The 14,840-nt window shown below is 39.4% G+C and overlaps 2 long non-coding RNA genes across 4 annotated transcripts in view; both read left to right on the top strand.

Moving 5' to 3' along the window:
• Positions 1-4,502: 4,502 nt before the first annotated feature.
• On the top strand, positions 4,503-10,721 carry LOC102298869. 3 transcript variants are annotated; one of them, XR_006053552.1, is made up of 4 exons: positions 4,503-5,123; positions 7,360-7,952; positions 8,680-9,505; positions 10,498-10,721. It is a non-coding gene; the product is annotated as a zinc finger protein 595 (long non-coding RNA). The 3 variants fall into 3 exon arrangements; XR_006053551.1 differs by having other exon boundaries at positions 8,680-10,721; XR_006053553.1 differs by having other exon boundaries at positions 4,511-5,123; positions 8,683-10,721.
• LOC121813175 overlaps positions 6,965-14,840 on the top strand; it is an 11,223-nt gene continuing 3,347 nt past the window's right edge. Inside the window, exon 1 of the long non-coding RNA XR_006053554.1 lies at positions 6,965-7,297. This is a non-coding gene — a long non-coding RNA (uncharacterized LOC121813175). The remainder of the gene's footprint in view (positions 7,298-14,840) is intronic.

Genomic DNA, 14,840 nt, shown 5'->3' with positions numbered 1-14,840 from the left:
GAGAAGAGAAGAGAGAGGGAGAGAGAGAGGATTGAGTTGTTACCTACTCTTTCTGTATGTATGTAATTACATTTGTATTGAGGTATCTTGTGTTGGTATCCTTTTAAATACCAACGTTCAAAAGAGGTGCTCATGTTGCACTACTGAGGTGTGATACACGCGCGGTGCTGCACAGTCAGAATTTGCATACAAATGAATTTCACCCTTTTTACTGTGAGGTAATAGTCATGTAGAGCTGTAGACTCGAATCCATGTATGTACGTCTGCTTAAAATAATGTTTCAATATTTTGAGTAGGAATATTGGACTTGAGTTAATTGATTGGCCTTGAGGTGAGGTTCATCATGATTTGATCGTACACTTTGAATGGTCTAGTCCTTTTTCCTCGGCCATACCTGGGAGACTCGCATAGGGAAATATATAGATAAAGATATAGATAATACAACTCTCGCCAACTATTGGTAGTCGGGTAGTTTTAATTTGTATGCAACTGTGATAGTGTAGATTTGTAGCATAAATCGTAACACTCAGTTGCTAGAATAGTACTTGATTGGTGGACACTAGGTATAATTGGACTGCGTCGCATTGTTTTATTTGTTCGCAGGGCACTGGATTCCAAATGATTTACACAGGGGATAACTGATTAATATATTCCTGCACTGTATGTGAATTTAAGATAACACCCTTCTCCTTGGTCTTTTTGTTTAACAATGTGAAATCTACTACTGCATCAGGGAGCATCCATGGTGGTATTGTAGGCAACGGTACTGTTTGACGTATGTTTATCTTGTCCAGATTAAGTTCAGCTGTTTTCTGTCCCACTGTCCACCCAAAGCTCTTCAATTGCATTTTCTCTTTTTCCCAGCATGGTTGGAAAACAGGTTTTGTCAGATGATCGTGACCATGTCCTTGTAAACTTGCCCAGTAATTCAATATCAGTTGCTCTCTTCTTATTTGAAATGGCATTTCCCCCATTTCAGCCTGTACTGCTGCTGCAGCTGTTGTTTTGAATACAACTGAGCAAAGTCTAGTATTTTAAAAGGTAATGAAATCTTTCATCAGCTTCATAACCTTTAACCCTGTATTAGTGTTATTGTTTTTGAAACTGACCTGTAATGTTGTCTGTCATCACTGTCAGTGCTGTATGTTTAATATCATTGTGGCTTCTGTGAATCTGTTTTACTGTTTCTCAACTCTCGCGTCTTCTGTTTACAGTCTTTGGTTAGAGAAGTGCTTTTAGCTGCTTATCAGAGGAAAATGTACTTCCTGAACAAAAATGCCCCCTAGAGGCTGAAGACGGCAATGCATATATCATGTTTTAGATTTCTTTTGTTTCTGTTTATGCATAGCAGTAAAATGTTTAGGATGTTGTGGGGATAAAAACAAACACTTCAGTCAATCCACACTGGGACCCTGAAATGTGTGAAGATCTAAATATTTGTCAAAGTCAGATTTATAATATTTGATGTATAACTGTGTTTTATAGGGGAAAAACCAAAACAAGGTTGAGTATAGAGAGAAATAACAGAGTAAAAGAGATTAATGAAATATTACACAGACATAAAGAATCCTATTTTAAAATCAGCCACTCCTGTTAAAGATATTATTAGAATATGTTTACAAAGCTCTAAATGACATTTACCCAGCAATAACACAACTTGGAAACTCCCATTGTAAATTAGTGCTATATTTAAAAGGAAATACATACATGCATTAATAAAAATAAAAAAAACTAATAAAAAACTATTTAATGACATTAATATAACCAATAAGAAACCCTAACTCATCGAATCAAACTCAGCCTGCACAGTAAAATACACTCAAATTGATCAAAAACTGAACTGATGACTTCCTACTTAGAGACTCATTTCAGTTCAGTGATGGTGGATTATAACCTCCATTCAAATCATTCAAAAAAGAGAAGAAGAAACTGTAGAACATGTTATATTACACTGTGAGAAGGTAACTGATCCAAAACCTCAGTAACATAAAAATGAAACTGGATCTTATTGATTTACTGCAAAAGGACTCAAGAAGTGAAAGTTATCAGGCCTTATTCCAGTTTTTAAAAGAGAGTAAATTGTTGCTGGTCGACGTTCCAGTTCACACTCCACACCAGTTGGTGGCGGTAATTCACCATTTTGTTGTTTGACAACCACAAATACAATTTAAAGAAGAAGAAGAAGGGGCGGAGCAAAGTAAGAATGCTCCACGAGAGGAGGCGTTTGCACAGAGAGCTGCTTTTTCATTCAAAGAGACTAAAGTAGTACCAACGTTTGGATCGATATCTGCATCGATCTGCCCACCCTTGTCTCCTGGATCGTAGCTGAGATCAGCGTGAACCACGTGGGTCTCTGCTCCCTGATCTGTTTCCTGTGTTTGGAAAGAGTTGCAGCTTCATCGCGGAGTTTCTCTCGGTTTGTGGGCTCATCTAAAGGTAAGCACCGAGCTAACTTTACTGTGAGTTCAGTTCATGTTGAGTTTAGCTCCTGAATGAGGTCTTCTGCTGCTCTCCTCGGTGTCTGTTCACAGTTTATTGTGAACACGTTGAGAGAAGAGTGAGAGAGTGTTTGGAGAAAAACACCAACTAATCATTAGCTCAGCATGCTGGGAGAAGTTGGAGCAGAAAAGTCTTTTCATTGTCCCTGCAGCTGTTTTTCTGCCTGCACCAAACCTCTACAGCCTCGTTTCTATTTGAAGTGATAACAGGAAATGGATGAGAGCGATCTGCTGCAGTATCAGGGTCACAATAAACTTTATTGTCCAGCTGCTGTGGATGAACACATGAGAGGAAGTGAACTCCTACAAAGTCTCATTTTAATGAGTGTGGCTGCTGTAAAGTGATGCACAGGAAGATGTTAACAAAAACTAATGAAACAGAGATGAAAGTAAACAGTGTTCATATTTGAAAGCACAGAGAATAAAATATATTGTGGTGGTTAATGTGCAGGAGAGTGTGAAGAATGTAATAATGTCTTCCTGTGTCAAACACAGCTGCAGTCAAAGCAGGAAGGAAAGCTGGTTCAAACTGTTGAGAGGCCCCATCATTAAAGCACAGGTAGATCTGGCTGAAATGAATGTTTAGCATCGAGGGAATTCAGATGTTCTGTTCAGTTTTCTTTCTATAGGTAAAGTTCACAGCAACAGTCGTCTTAAACTGATTGATGTTGTGATCCACTGTATGGTTTATGATGGAGACACTGAGTCTGGTTCAGCTGCTTTGTTGGGGTCTGTATGTTAAAGAGTCTGTTTACATGGTGGAGTAGAGCAGGGCGATATGACCAAAAATATTTATCACGATATACATTTGAAAATTTGCGATAACGATATAATTGACACTAGACAAAATACTTTACAACTCCACAACTTTATTAGTGCAAAAAACCCCATCAATGTATTTTCACTTAAACAAGCAGCTGTTTTTTATGTGCATTAAAGTTATATAAAAATGTAACAGTGCAAATTCCTTGCTGACAGTTTAACCAAAAGGCATTTCCAGTGGAAACTGGCCGACATATCCTCAGCATAACCTGTATAACAGCAGTCCCCAACCCTCGGACCGGTACCGGGTCCGTGAGTCGTTTGGTACCGGGCCGCGAGAGTTGAGGCTCAGGTGTGAAATGTATGGTTTTCAGGGTTTTTATCGGTTTTCAGCGTTATTTTGTTATCGTTTTTATCGTTAACTCGGTTTTCCTGGGTCTTTTCACGTGTGTTATGAATAAATCTTTTTTTTCGGTACCGGTACTAGTTTTATTTTGTTGTATTTATCCGCGACACCTTAAAGGCCGGTCCGTGAAAATATTGTCGGGCATAAACCGGTCCGTGGCGCAAAAAAGGTTGGAGACCGCTGATGTATAACATCCACAAAACTTAAGGAGGTTATACACACACAATACGGTAATATCACATTGAAGCACAGTACGTATCACTCCGCGAGGCTCCTGCCTACGATAGCTGTAATGCTCCGACAATCCATCAAGCGGTGCGGGTTCGTAGCTTAGCAAAGTCGTACTGAAACATTTGACAGATTTTCGAGCGCCGTGTACATAAAATCGTTTCCAGGTCAGTAAACACAACCAGAATTCATACATAAGGGCACTGTCGATTTTCAGAAAAATCAAAGGATTGATTTTAAGTGTGCCGTATTTTCCAAAAAACACGGTAATAACGACGGCCCGCTAGCATGCTCTACCAAAAATAGTGCTTTGTTGTGTATCTGACGGACGAAAGCTAAACCAGTTCCACACCACTGAAGTTGCAGCATTTTTACAAACCAGTTCTGGTTCATCCGTTTCATTCAACGATCCACTTTCGCTCTTCTCATTCGCTGCCATGCTTTTTCCGCCATGTGCGTATGAAAACAAAGGCACTGCGCATGCGCGTTTTAACCACATTCTATCGTGATGTTTCACTTCCTTATTGTTGCTCAACATTATACTGGTATCACCGTGAACGGTATGATATGGCCCAGCCCTATGGTGGTGGGACTGGGGGGCTGAAGGAGTTGAAAGTGTGGGGTGGGGGAGTAACAGGTCTGTCCCTGTTTGTGGAAACCACAGGAGGAGCTGTTCAGGCTGTTGCTGGGTGTGAATTGTTGATGGAGTCTTTAAACTTGTAGTTGCTGTTTTCCAGACTGAAGCAGAGTCGTTAGCTGAAAACTGGTTTTAGAGGTTCATTCAGGACACCTTCTCAGGCTCTTACAGCCTTACCTGTATCATAACAAAGTGTATAAACCCCAATCCACCTTTAACATGGTCCTTCTCCCAAACCTTCAAATAGGACTTTCTGGCCCTGTCATAGTAAAGGGCTGCTTAGAATATTAGAGCCAATGTCACAAAGTTCCTCCTGAAGTATAAGTGAGTGAGAGAGTTTCCTCACTTTGCAGCACAACACGTCTCACAAGATTTCTACAAGCAATCAGAGTGAAATTTGTACTTTGTGTTGTCAGATGAACATATGAGACACTTTGACTCTTCAGTGCAGTGTGGAGCCTAACAAAGATCTGTTTTGTGTCCCAGCTGATCAGCAGGAGGAGAAGAGTCTGACGGAGCAGCAGAGGAACATTTTCAGCCATCTGGACTCAGCTGAGTCACTACAGAGGAAACAATGAGCTCAACACAGGAGGTGAGGAAAATATCACAGTTTCATCTGTTCTGACCGGCTGGGGTGAAACAGGGAAGACAGGATAAAAGACATGTTGTGGAAGTACATTATTATTATCATTATTGCCAGCTGAGCTCTGTAGAGTGAGCAATTATAATGGAGCTCTTCATTATAATTTGTAGATTCAAGCTGTTCTTCATATTTTTGGCCAGCAGATGTCACCAAAGAGGACTGTGTTGAAATGCTTTGAGGAACAGTGATGGTAATAACGGCATTACAAGTAACAACCGCATGAGTGCTTAGTGTTTGACTGAGGAGGAATAAAGTAGTCGTGGTAAGCCAATCACATGACCACTTAAAGACAAAGCAACAAGGTGATATATACCAGTTTTTAAATTGTGTTGATAGGCCACGTAAAACCAGAGTCATTATAAACAATATATACGCGCCGTTTTTTCCTGAATAGTTTCGTCATGTTTACTCTCTAAGGACAGCGCAGCGAGACCTCTCTGCTTATGAGCAAAAAACCAAACAAAAAAAAAGGGAAGTTTTAAGAGTGACAGAGAGAGAGAGAGAGAGAGGGGCAGCAGAAAAAGAGAGAGAGCGAGTTTTGAGTCGTGAGAGATTTGTGACGTTTAGCGTGTTTGGAGTGTGTAGTTAATGTGTTGCCTTGTGTAGTTAGTGTGTAGTGTTGTGGATAGTTTTGTGTTGTGTGACAGAACAATGAGGCGACTGCTGTCTCCAGGTAGAAACAGGAGTGACACACCTGCTGCTGTCAGACCTGCAGGTATCAGGCTGTGATGTTTCCTTTATAGTGGACAGAAATTATTTTTGGAGTGGCAGAAATAATTTGTGTGGCATGATTGTTCTGTAAATAGTTTGAAATGGTTATTTTTTTAAAAAAGGGTAAAAAGTAAATGGGTGCAAATAACTTTGTTGTTTGTTACAGAGTTTTTATTAGAGACACAGCTAAGTGTTTTGCAGTTTTGTCAATGTGGGGAAAGGAGTCACAGCTCACAATTGTTAGGTTTTCGCTAGCAGCCCTTGCTGACTCAGAGACTTATTCCGTGAACAAAGGGAGACAAACGGAGATCGATCGGTTTTAACTTTTGCAAGGGAAGCACAGTTGGAATCTCACAGCTGCAAACTCTCTATTATAATGGAATAAATTAGAAAATTATACATATTTATTATAGGAAAGAGGAAATATAAAAAAGTATAGAGCTGCTAAACATTTATTACTATTCTGAGTGTGTTAGTATGCTGGCATTAATATTTGTGTACAAGCAGGAGAGATGGACATGGGTTTAAGCTACGTTCACACTGCAGGCGAAAGCGCATCAAATCTGAATTTTTTTGGCCCTATGCGACCCATATCCGATCATGGTATGACAGTGTGAACGGCACAAATCCGATATTTTTAAGTCCAATCTGGGTCACTTTCGTATGTGGTACTGAATCCGATACATATCTGATGTTGTAGAAAGCAACTGCTGTTTGAACGGTCATGTCGCATTAAATCCGTCTTTTACGTCACTGACACGAGACAGACGCCGATTCTCAATGCCAGAGAAGCGCCCGAGAAGACATCGCGAACGCTTCCTGGCCATTCAGTGTAAATGTTAGTGAAACTGCTGGGAAGACAACGTGAACATTTTGTTTATACTGTGTAATCTGCAGCTTCTGACAGAAATCTGCAGCTATCCTTTGCTGTTTTAGAGAGGGGCTTCAATAAGGATAATTAATAGGCCATATGTAAATAACAAAATAACTTTATGACTTAAAGCAAAATTGGGAAACGTAAAGTCCAAAACAAGTCTTTACATTAAGGGCCATCAGTCAAACAATACTGGTCTGGGTCTAAACGGAGCGTGTTGTGTGTGACGTCTTCTTTTGCGCATGTCGGCCCATTTGAGGGCCGTGTACCATTCACACTAGAGCACGTTTGCTGTCACATTTTATTTGTAGTGTAAACAACCAGACAAAAAAAATTAGATTTGATCAAAACATCGGAATTGAGCATTAAGACTTGCAGTGTGAACATAGCCTTAGAGTTTTTGAACAGTCATTTTTAACATGAGTTTGGATGTAATGTGTTAGAACTACCAGCAGGTGGGGATAAGAGACCTTTAAGGTGTTTGGTGCCACACTCCACCTTCAGGTTTAAAACTAGTGTTAATGGAGGGAGTTTGAAGGTTGAGTTTGTTCCACGACTGCATTTCACTCACTGCCTCTGTTTGTATCTCTGTCACTGCAGGACCAACATGGAGCGAGAAGTCAGCGCTCTCAGGAGGCCGACAAACCTCACAGAAGAAAGGAGAGAAAAAACACACCTGTGACGAGTGTGGGATGGGTTTTACTTTTAAGGCTTCACTAAAACAGCATCAGGTCATCCACACTGGAGAGAGACCGTTCAGCTGTGACTTGTGTGGAAAGTCTTTTTCCTTGGGTTCCCTAAAAACACACCAACTCATCCACAGTGGAGTTAAAGCGTACAGCTGTGATCAGTGTGGCAGAGCTTTTAATCGCAGTAACGGCTTACAGAGGCATCTAGTTACCCACTCTGGAATTAAGGCATACAGCTGTGACATCTGTGGAAAAACTTTCAGCCAGAGTGGAAGCCGAAATGAACATCTACGCATTCACACCAGAGAAGATGTGTACTGCTGTGGTCAGTGTGGCAAACACTTTGCTAAAGACATACACTTACAACGCCACATGTTTACCCACACTGAGGAGAGACCTTGTAAATGTGACCTGTGTGAAAAGACTTTTAAAACTCCATATTACCTGAAACTACACCAACAGATCCACAACAGAAAGAGACTCTACAAGTGCAGCTACTGTGAGGTATGTATTTATATTTGTATTTTGTCATTTTAGCCTGACTGTTTGGAACAACTCTGCTCATTAAACTGTGTTAGCATGTTAGCAATTCTACTGCATGGAAAAGCAGCTCTGAGTGATTATTCAGATTTTCATTTCAATTATGATTTTTGTTTACACTATTGTGAAAAACGAAATGTGCTGAACACTGATATGATTCTGTTATTTAATGTTCAGGCAGTGATATTATTTCTGCATAAATGGTTTATAAAGTTGTATTGTTGCGTAATGGTATTGTAGTATTTTAGCATTAGTGTCATTGCTTCCTCATAACTTTAGTACTTTCAGACATTAGTGTTAAAATACTCATTTAGTATTATAATTGCAGTGTCATGGGGGTAGTAGTGTTTTTCTTGTCTTGGTCAGCTGAGTGTTTTAACTGCACAGTTACAGTGTTATTAATGCAGTATTAAATTAGTATTGTTGGAGTGTTACATTAGTAATTTAGTACTGTGTTGGTACCCTTCAAATATTTTTATGGTAGTAAGTCAGATGTTATTGTAACATGAAATAAGTATTACTGTAGTATTATGGTGGTAGTATTGTAGTTATTGCAGCCCAGTAAACTGAGTGTGTTAACTGAAACAGTCAAATGTAATTGGACGTCTGCAGAGATGCTCTTTATTTCAGGCGACATTCAGGATAAAAATGTTGAAGGACTGACTTACACTGTGTTTGTGTCTTTGTTCAGAAGCAGAGCAACACAGATGGATCCAGTTCTCAACCCTGTCATCGCTGTGGTGGTGGGAAAGACTTTCGTTGTGACCTTTGTGGAAAAACTTTCAATTGGCAAGTCTCCCTAAAAAAACATCAACGTAAACACACTGGAGACAAACTGAAATACTGCAAAGAATGTGGGAGAAGCTTCACCACATCAGGTGACTTAAAAACACATGAACTGATTCACAGTGGGGTGAAAAAGCACCTCTGTGATCAGTGTGGGTCATCCTTCACTACTTCAAGTCAGCTTAAAACACACAAACGAGTCCACACAGGAGAGAAACCATACAAGTGCAGACACTGTGACAAAAGCTTCTCACGATCAGGTCATCGTAACAAGCATGAACGTACACACATGGAAGGAAACTACAGCTGTGACCAGTGTGACAAGAGCTTCAGGAATCTCAGTTCATACTCCAAACACAAACAATCCCACGTTACTAATAAACTGTTTCACTGTTACCAATGTGCCAAAACATTCACTTCATTATCTGCTCTGTGCAAACATCAGCGTGATCACTCAGGGCTGAAATCACTCCCATCACAGTGAATCTGAAGAGACAGAAAGATCCTCTTCTGGTTTCAGTGTCAGACTTTAAACTCTTGAGATCAGGCTCCACAGAGTTCAGGTGAAATCTCCTGTAAAAATCTGATGAGGCAACTGTGAATGAAAATGTTCCAGTAGTTACATTTTAACCCCCAGGGGTCGACGGACGTGTCGGCGTGTCAAAATCACATGCCCAGTTTAAGATGCAACAACAAAGGTGCAGCGACCCAGAGTCTCTATTTCAACTTAGGTTGAAAGTGTGGACTCAAACTTTATACCAGTTTTTAAAATGATAGGCCACGTAAAAACAGAGTGATGATTTTTTTTAAAAAATGCAAACGTTTGGGTTTTTCCTGAATAAAACAGTGTTATTTACAGCGGGAAGGAATGGTATGAACTTTTAGTTTGTTTGTTTTTTTTGTAACATGTATATACTGGACTGGACATACTCACAGATATACTACGCAATCATATTTACTCGTATACAACACACACACACACACACTCACTCTGAAGTGTTTATATGATGGAATCACTGTGAAAAGCATCTAACCTACATGTTTAAAATCACAAGACCAACATATTTAGGTCAAATATTATCTACAATTATATTAATGGTGTTTGCACGACTTATTGTATGAACACATGTTGATCAATAACATGAGATAATTGGGATCAATGAGTAACCTTTGATTGTGCTATGGCCAACAATGATAAGTGCAAACATGGAACTAATTCAACTTTTTCTTTCTCTCTGTTCATCTGTATTGCCTCATGTTGTGTTCAGTGTTTCCAAAGCCTATTTGGTAAAGAAACCTGGCCTGCGGGGGATGCATCTGGGATTGTTTTTCTTGCCTCAGCTGCCAGAAAGCGAGAAAACCATTTTCTTATCATAGATAGTAGTCTACTTCTGGCACACACACTTAAAAAATGGTCAAAATGATTAACTGTCAAATGCCGTTTTGCAGACTCACTTTGGCCATAAAACTGACAAAGGGACAGAATTAAAAATAATGGATTCTCGGACTGGCACTCAGAAAGTTATGAAATAGTGCCATAAAGTTAGTGGAAAAAAGACAGTTATGGAACATAAGTGTAAGATTAAAAGAAGCAAAGCACAAGTATGATTAACAACTGATGGAAAATATTGATGAGCATATCACATTGATAATTGGGTTTATAGGACATTTTTGAATTTGAAACTTTACTTATGAGGTAAAAACTTCATATCGACCTTGAGAGAACAAAGGATGAAAGGGTACCCAACGGCAGGAGGAGGTTGATATTCCCCAGGTTGCTATTTTTTGTGTCGGTCATGTTGTGGTTCTCTGCTGTTTGTGCTTAAATGCATTTCACCACAGGGTTTGCTTTGCTTGCTGCCATGTAAATGTCTCGCTATACTCTGTATGTATTTTCTTGCTGTTCATATGATTCTGTGTATTAAACTCAGTTCCAAGAATTCTAAACTTTTGTTCAAAGGTTCTTTTTCAGTGCCCTGATTTTATCTGGATGCAAAGTGTACAGAAAGTTTTACATAATCCAAAGTGATATTTTTTTCTATGGGCCCTCAAATTCCTCATGGCACCCCTGGGTAGAGTTAACCTTAAAGGTGTGTTCGAGAGCATATAATGCTTATGTAATCAGTACAGAACATGTGCTGCTTTTCTTATTATTGCAGGGTTGGCAACCAAAGTAAAACTTTCTGGTACAACGCTGCCCCCTGGTGGGTAAGGTTTTAATTACAAAATAGTTTTAGTTACTAAATGTTGGAGTAGAAAGGATAGACACAGTATCCTGTCATGTCAGTGCTATTATAAGACATTGTGGGTTTACTTGCATTAAACATTTAAACAAGTATCTCTGTGCTTCTAAGGCACTTGATGCATTTCAGCTCCACAGAAACACGAACCGCAGCACAACATGCATCTTTGCCAGCAGCCATTTGATCGCAGGAAGCTTCAGCTGTGACTAACCTCTAAAGCAGTCTTTCTAAATCATCTGTGATGCAGTTTTCTTTTTAATACTGCTTTTAGGTTCAGTCAGGAAAGATATCTGGTGTGAAAATAATTCTGAATCAGGCGTGTGAATAAAGGAACAATAGTTGTTTTTGTATTTAATACTGCAAGTGTTTTATCTTTATTTTAGATTTTTGCTTTCATGAAGTAGTGTCAGGTCACAGGATGGAATAGATGGGTGTAACTTTATGTTTTAATCATTCTTGCACGGGTTGCTGTGTTTTATCATTTTTCATCTTTTAATAATGTACAGTGTTTTGTTCTTATGGTTTTATTGCATGCTTTTACTGTACTTTTTGTTGAATTGTCCCAGAGAGACTCCTCTCCCTCCTCCTCATCCCTAATTGGACACATGCCCTGACAGATCACAGGGTACTGCAATTAATCAGGGCTCCCTTTTGGCCGTGAAAGGCCAATGAGGGCCTGGCAGGACAGAGACGGGGCAAAAAAAAAGAAAGGAAGGAAATGTGAGTATTCTTTCTACTCTCCTCCTCATAACGTTTATACTGGAATTGACTACTTTCTTATATCGGAAGCCTTAGCGAATAATTCTGTAAATTCAAGTATTGGTAATATAGTAATCTCAGAACATGTGCCAATTTTTCCTATTTCTTTGAAATATTTTGGAGACACCTCGAAGCTGCAGGTGGCATTTAAATGTGGCCTTAATTAAAGACCTGGAGGCAGAGTTAATGGTTCTTGAGGCAGTACATTTTCATACAAAAGACGGAGTTGAATAAAATTGATAATGTTAAATATAAGTTGAATGGCCTGTATAACAAAAAGACAAAATATTCTTTATTTCGTATAAATAAAGCATATTGGGAAATGGGAGAAAAGCCGAGCCATTTATTAGCATATGGTCTTAAAAAGGCAGTATGAAGCACATCCCAGGTACACGACAATCGAAACGGATTATTTCAACTTCTACCAGACAGATAAATGATGGATTCAGGGCCTTTTACAACAATCTTTACTCTACACAAGGTAGTTTAGATGAACAGGAATTTGAAGCATTCTTTACTGATCTAAATCTGCCACTGCTTTCTATTACTGATTAGCAGATTACAGAGGCTCCAATTACAGTAGGAGATTACCCACGCAATTAACAGCATGTCACTTAATAAGGCTCCAGGATTAGACGGGTTACCGTTGGATTTCTATAGAGCATTGGAGGATATGTTGAGTCCCCATGCTGTTCGATGTTTATAATGAGGCGTTTAAAGTGGGTTCATTACCTCAGTTAATGCACTCTGGACTTATAACCTTTATCCCTAAAACTGTGAAAGATCCTCTAGACCCAAGCGGTTACTGTCCCATACCTTTGCATACAAAGATACATGCAGCGCAATCTGGTTTTGTTCTGAACCGGTATGGTTCAGATAATATTAGGCGGCTGGTCAATTTACCAAATTACGTAGCCTTATCGCTGGATGCTTCTAAAGCCTTTGATTGTGTCGAGTGGGAAGATCTGTTTAAGACATAAGAAAAATTTGGTTTTAGTGACAATTTTATTAGGTGGATAAAAACATTATATGATTCGCCTTCAGCACACGTATTGACAAACGGATTTATATCTAATCTCTTCTGTCCCCTTTGCCCCAGGCTGTTTGTAATTGCTATAGAGCCTTTTGCACAAAAACGAAGAAATAACGTAAACATATTTGGGATTTCGATGGGTAAAATCAACATAAACATCTACAAAATGCAGATGATATGTTGTTACTTATGACGCAGCCTGGGAAGTCTATTCCATCCCTATTACAATGTATAGAAAGTTTTACATCGCTTTCAGGGTATCATGTTAATTGGGATATATGCAATGCCTATGTCAGGACACTGCCCTCATAGTATATTTAAACAATTTCGATGGTCCGTGAATGGTCTGAGGTATTTGGGGAAACAAATTACTTCAGAATATACTAATATGCAGGGGCGGTCGTAGTCTGTTTGTTGCCCTGGGCGAGTATATTAGTGCTATTTCTTAAATTTGTCAAATCTGTAACATAATGTATTGTTTGGAGTTTAGTCTGTTACTGTTACTATTTTTTTTTTCTTCTTGGAGCAACTGTAACCCACATAATTTACTTAGGGATTAATAAAGTATTCTGATTATTTCAGGATACATGACGTGCCATTATCCAATGACACATTTGCTTACCTGTATCTTTTGCTCGTTTGTCCTCCTCTTCTTTTCTCTTTTTCTAAACTGAGCACCTGATGGCTTTGAACTTTTCTTGTCCATCTTCCATTAGCATTTAATTTTGCACTCCAGTATGAACACCCATCCCTCAACCCGAGAATCACCACAACATAACCTAATAGACCTACACCTTAGTTAATAGTTTTTTTTCTGGGATTTTGTACAACCCACGATTCAAATCATGAATACATGATGGGCTTGGATTGACAACATTATGAATGAAATGTGCTCTATTTGGAAGCAGCAGGTCTCCCTCCCCTTTTGACGGGTTGTGTGTGAGACTTTAAATCATCAAAATATAAATTTTAAATTGTTATTGATCCTTTTACCCCTTGTCCTAAAGTGTATATTTATTTTCTTACTCTTCTTATATTTATTGTTTGTTTACTTGCATTGCTGTAACTGGAGCCTCGTCGTCTCGTCTATATATTTCAATGATACGGTTATCACCCAGTTAGCTCATAGCATTTCTCAACAGTTCTGCCTCCTTTTCGACTATCGGGACATTTAAACAAAATAAATAATCCGTATACAAACAAATTCATGCTTTTCTCCTCAACCGAGAGCGTTCCCCGATTGAACAACAGCGCCGTAAAATAAGAAGAATGGCGCCTAATTACAGAGTTAATAATACAGACTTTGTAATATGTCACGTGAAGATTCAGCAGCCAGATGAAGTGTTTACTGGCAACTGACAGTGATAGTGGACATCATCATCACTATTCCAACAATCCTCTCCACACAGACAAGCATAAACACACTCGACTATCACTAAATCAAGTTTAACACACGTTTGTAATGACGCTAATTCAGTTTACAATAGGGTTCATTCGCTCGGTCAGCAGGTGGCAGTGTCCTCGTACACTGGGGAGTGAACTGCCAATAAACAAACAGAGGAAGAAGAAAACCCTTGCGCATGAGCGGTAGGGATCGGGGAGTCCTGATCCGTAACTATCTTTAAATTTTTCGTTTTTGTCTACATTGTATTGAAATGTTTCATTATTGGAAACATTTTAAGAGATCCTTATTATTCTTAACAGATACTCTGACCCGTAACTATCGTAAAACGCTTTGACCGGAAGTAGACACCTTTCGCGCATGCGGGGTACCGATTCGGTTTCCGGTACGGATTGGGTAGTGACAGAGGTACACAAGAGAGCTGCTTTTTAATTCAAAGAGACTACAGTAGTACCAACGTTTGGATCGATATCTGCATCGATCTGCCCACCCTTGTCTCCTGGATCGTAGCTGCTGTCAGCGTGAGCCACGTGGGTCTCTGCTCCCTGATCTGTTTCCTGTGTTTGGAAAGAGTTGCAGCTTCATCGCGGAGTTTCTCTCGGTTTGTGGGCTCATCTAAAGGTAAGCAC

This window comes from Haplochromis burtoni, unplaced genomic scaffold (assembly GCF_018398535.1).
Source record: "Haplochromis burtoni strain Fernald_Lab_line unplaced genomic scaffold, NCSU_Asbu1 Contig_1228, whole genome shotgun sequence".
Taxonomy (NCBI): domain Eukaryota; kingdom Metazoa; phylum Chordata; class Actinopteri; order Cichliformes; family Cichlidae; genus Haplochromis; species Haplochromis burtoni.
Note: the sequence above shows the minus strand (reverse complement) of the source record. Positions and strands in the feature narration are given on the sequence as shown.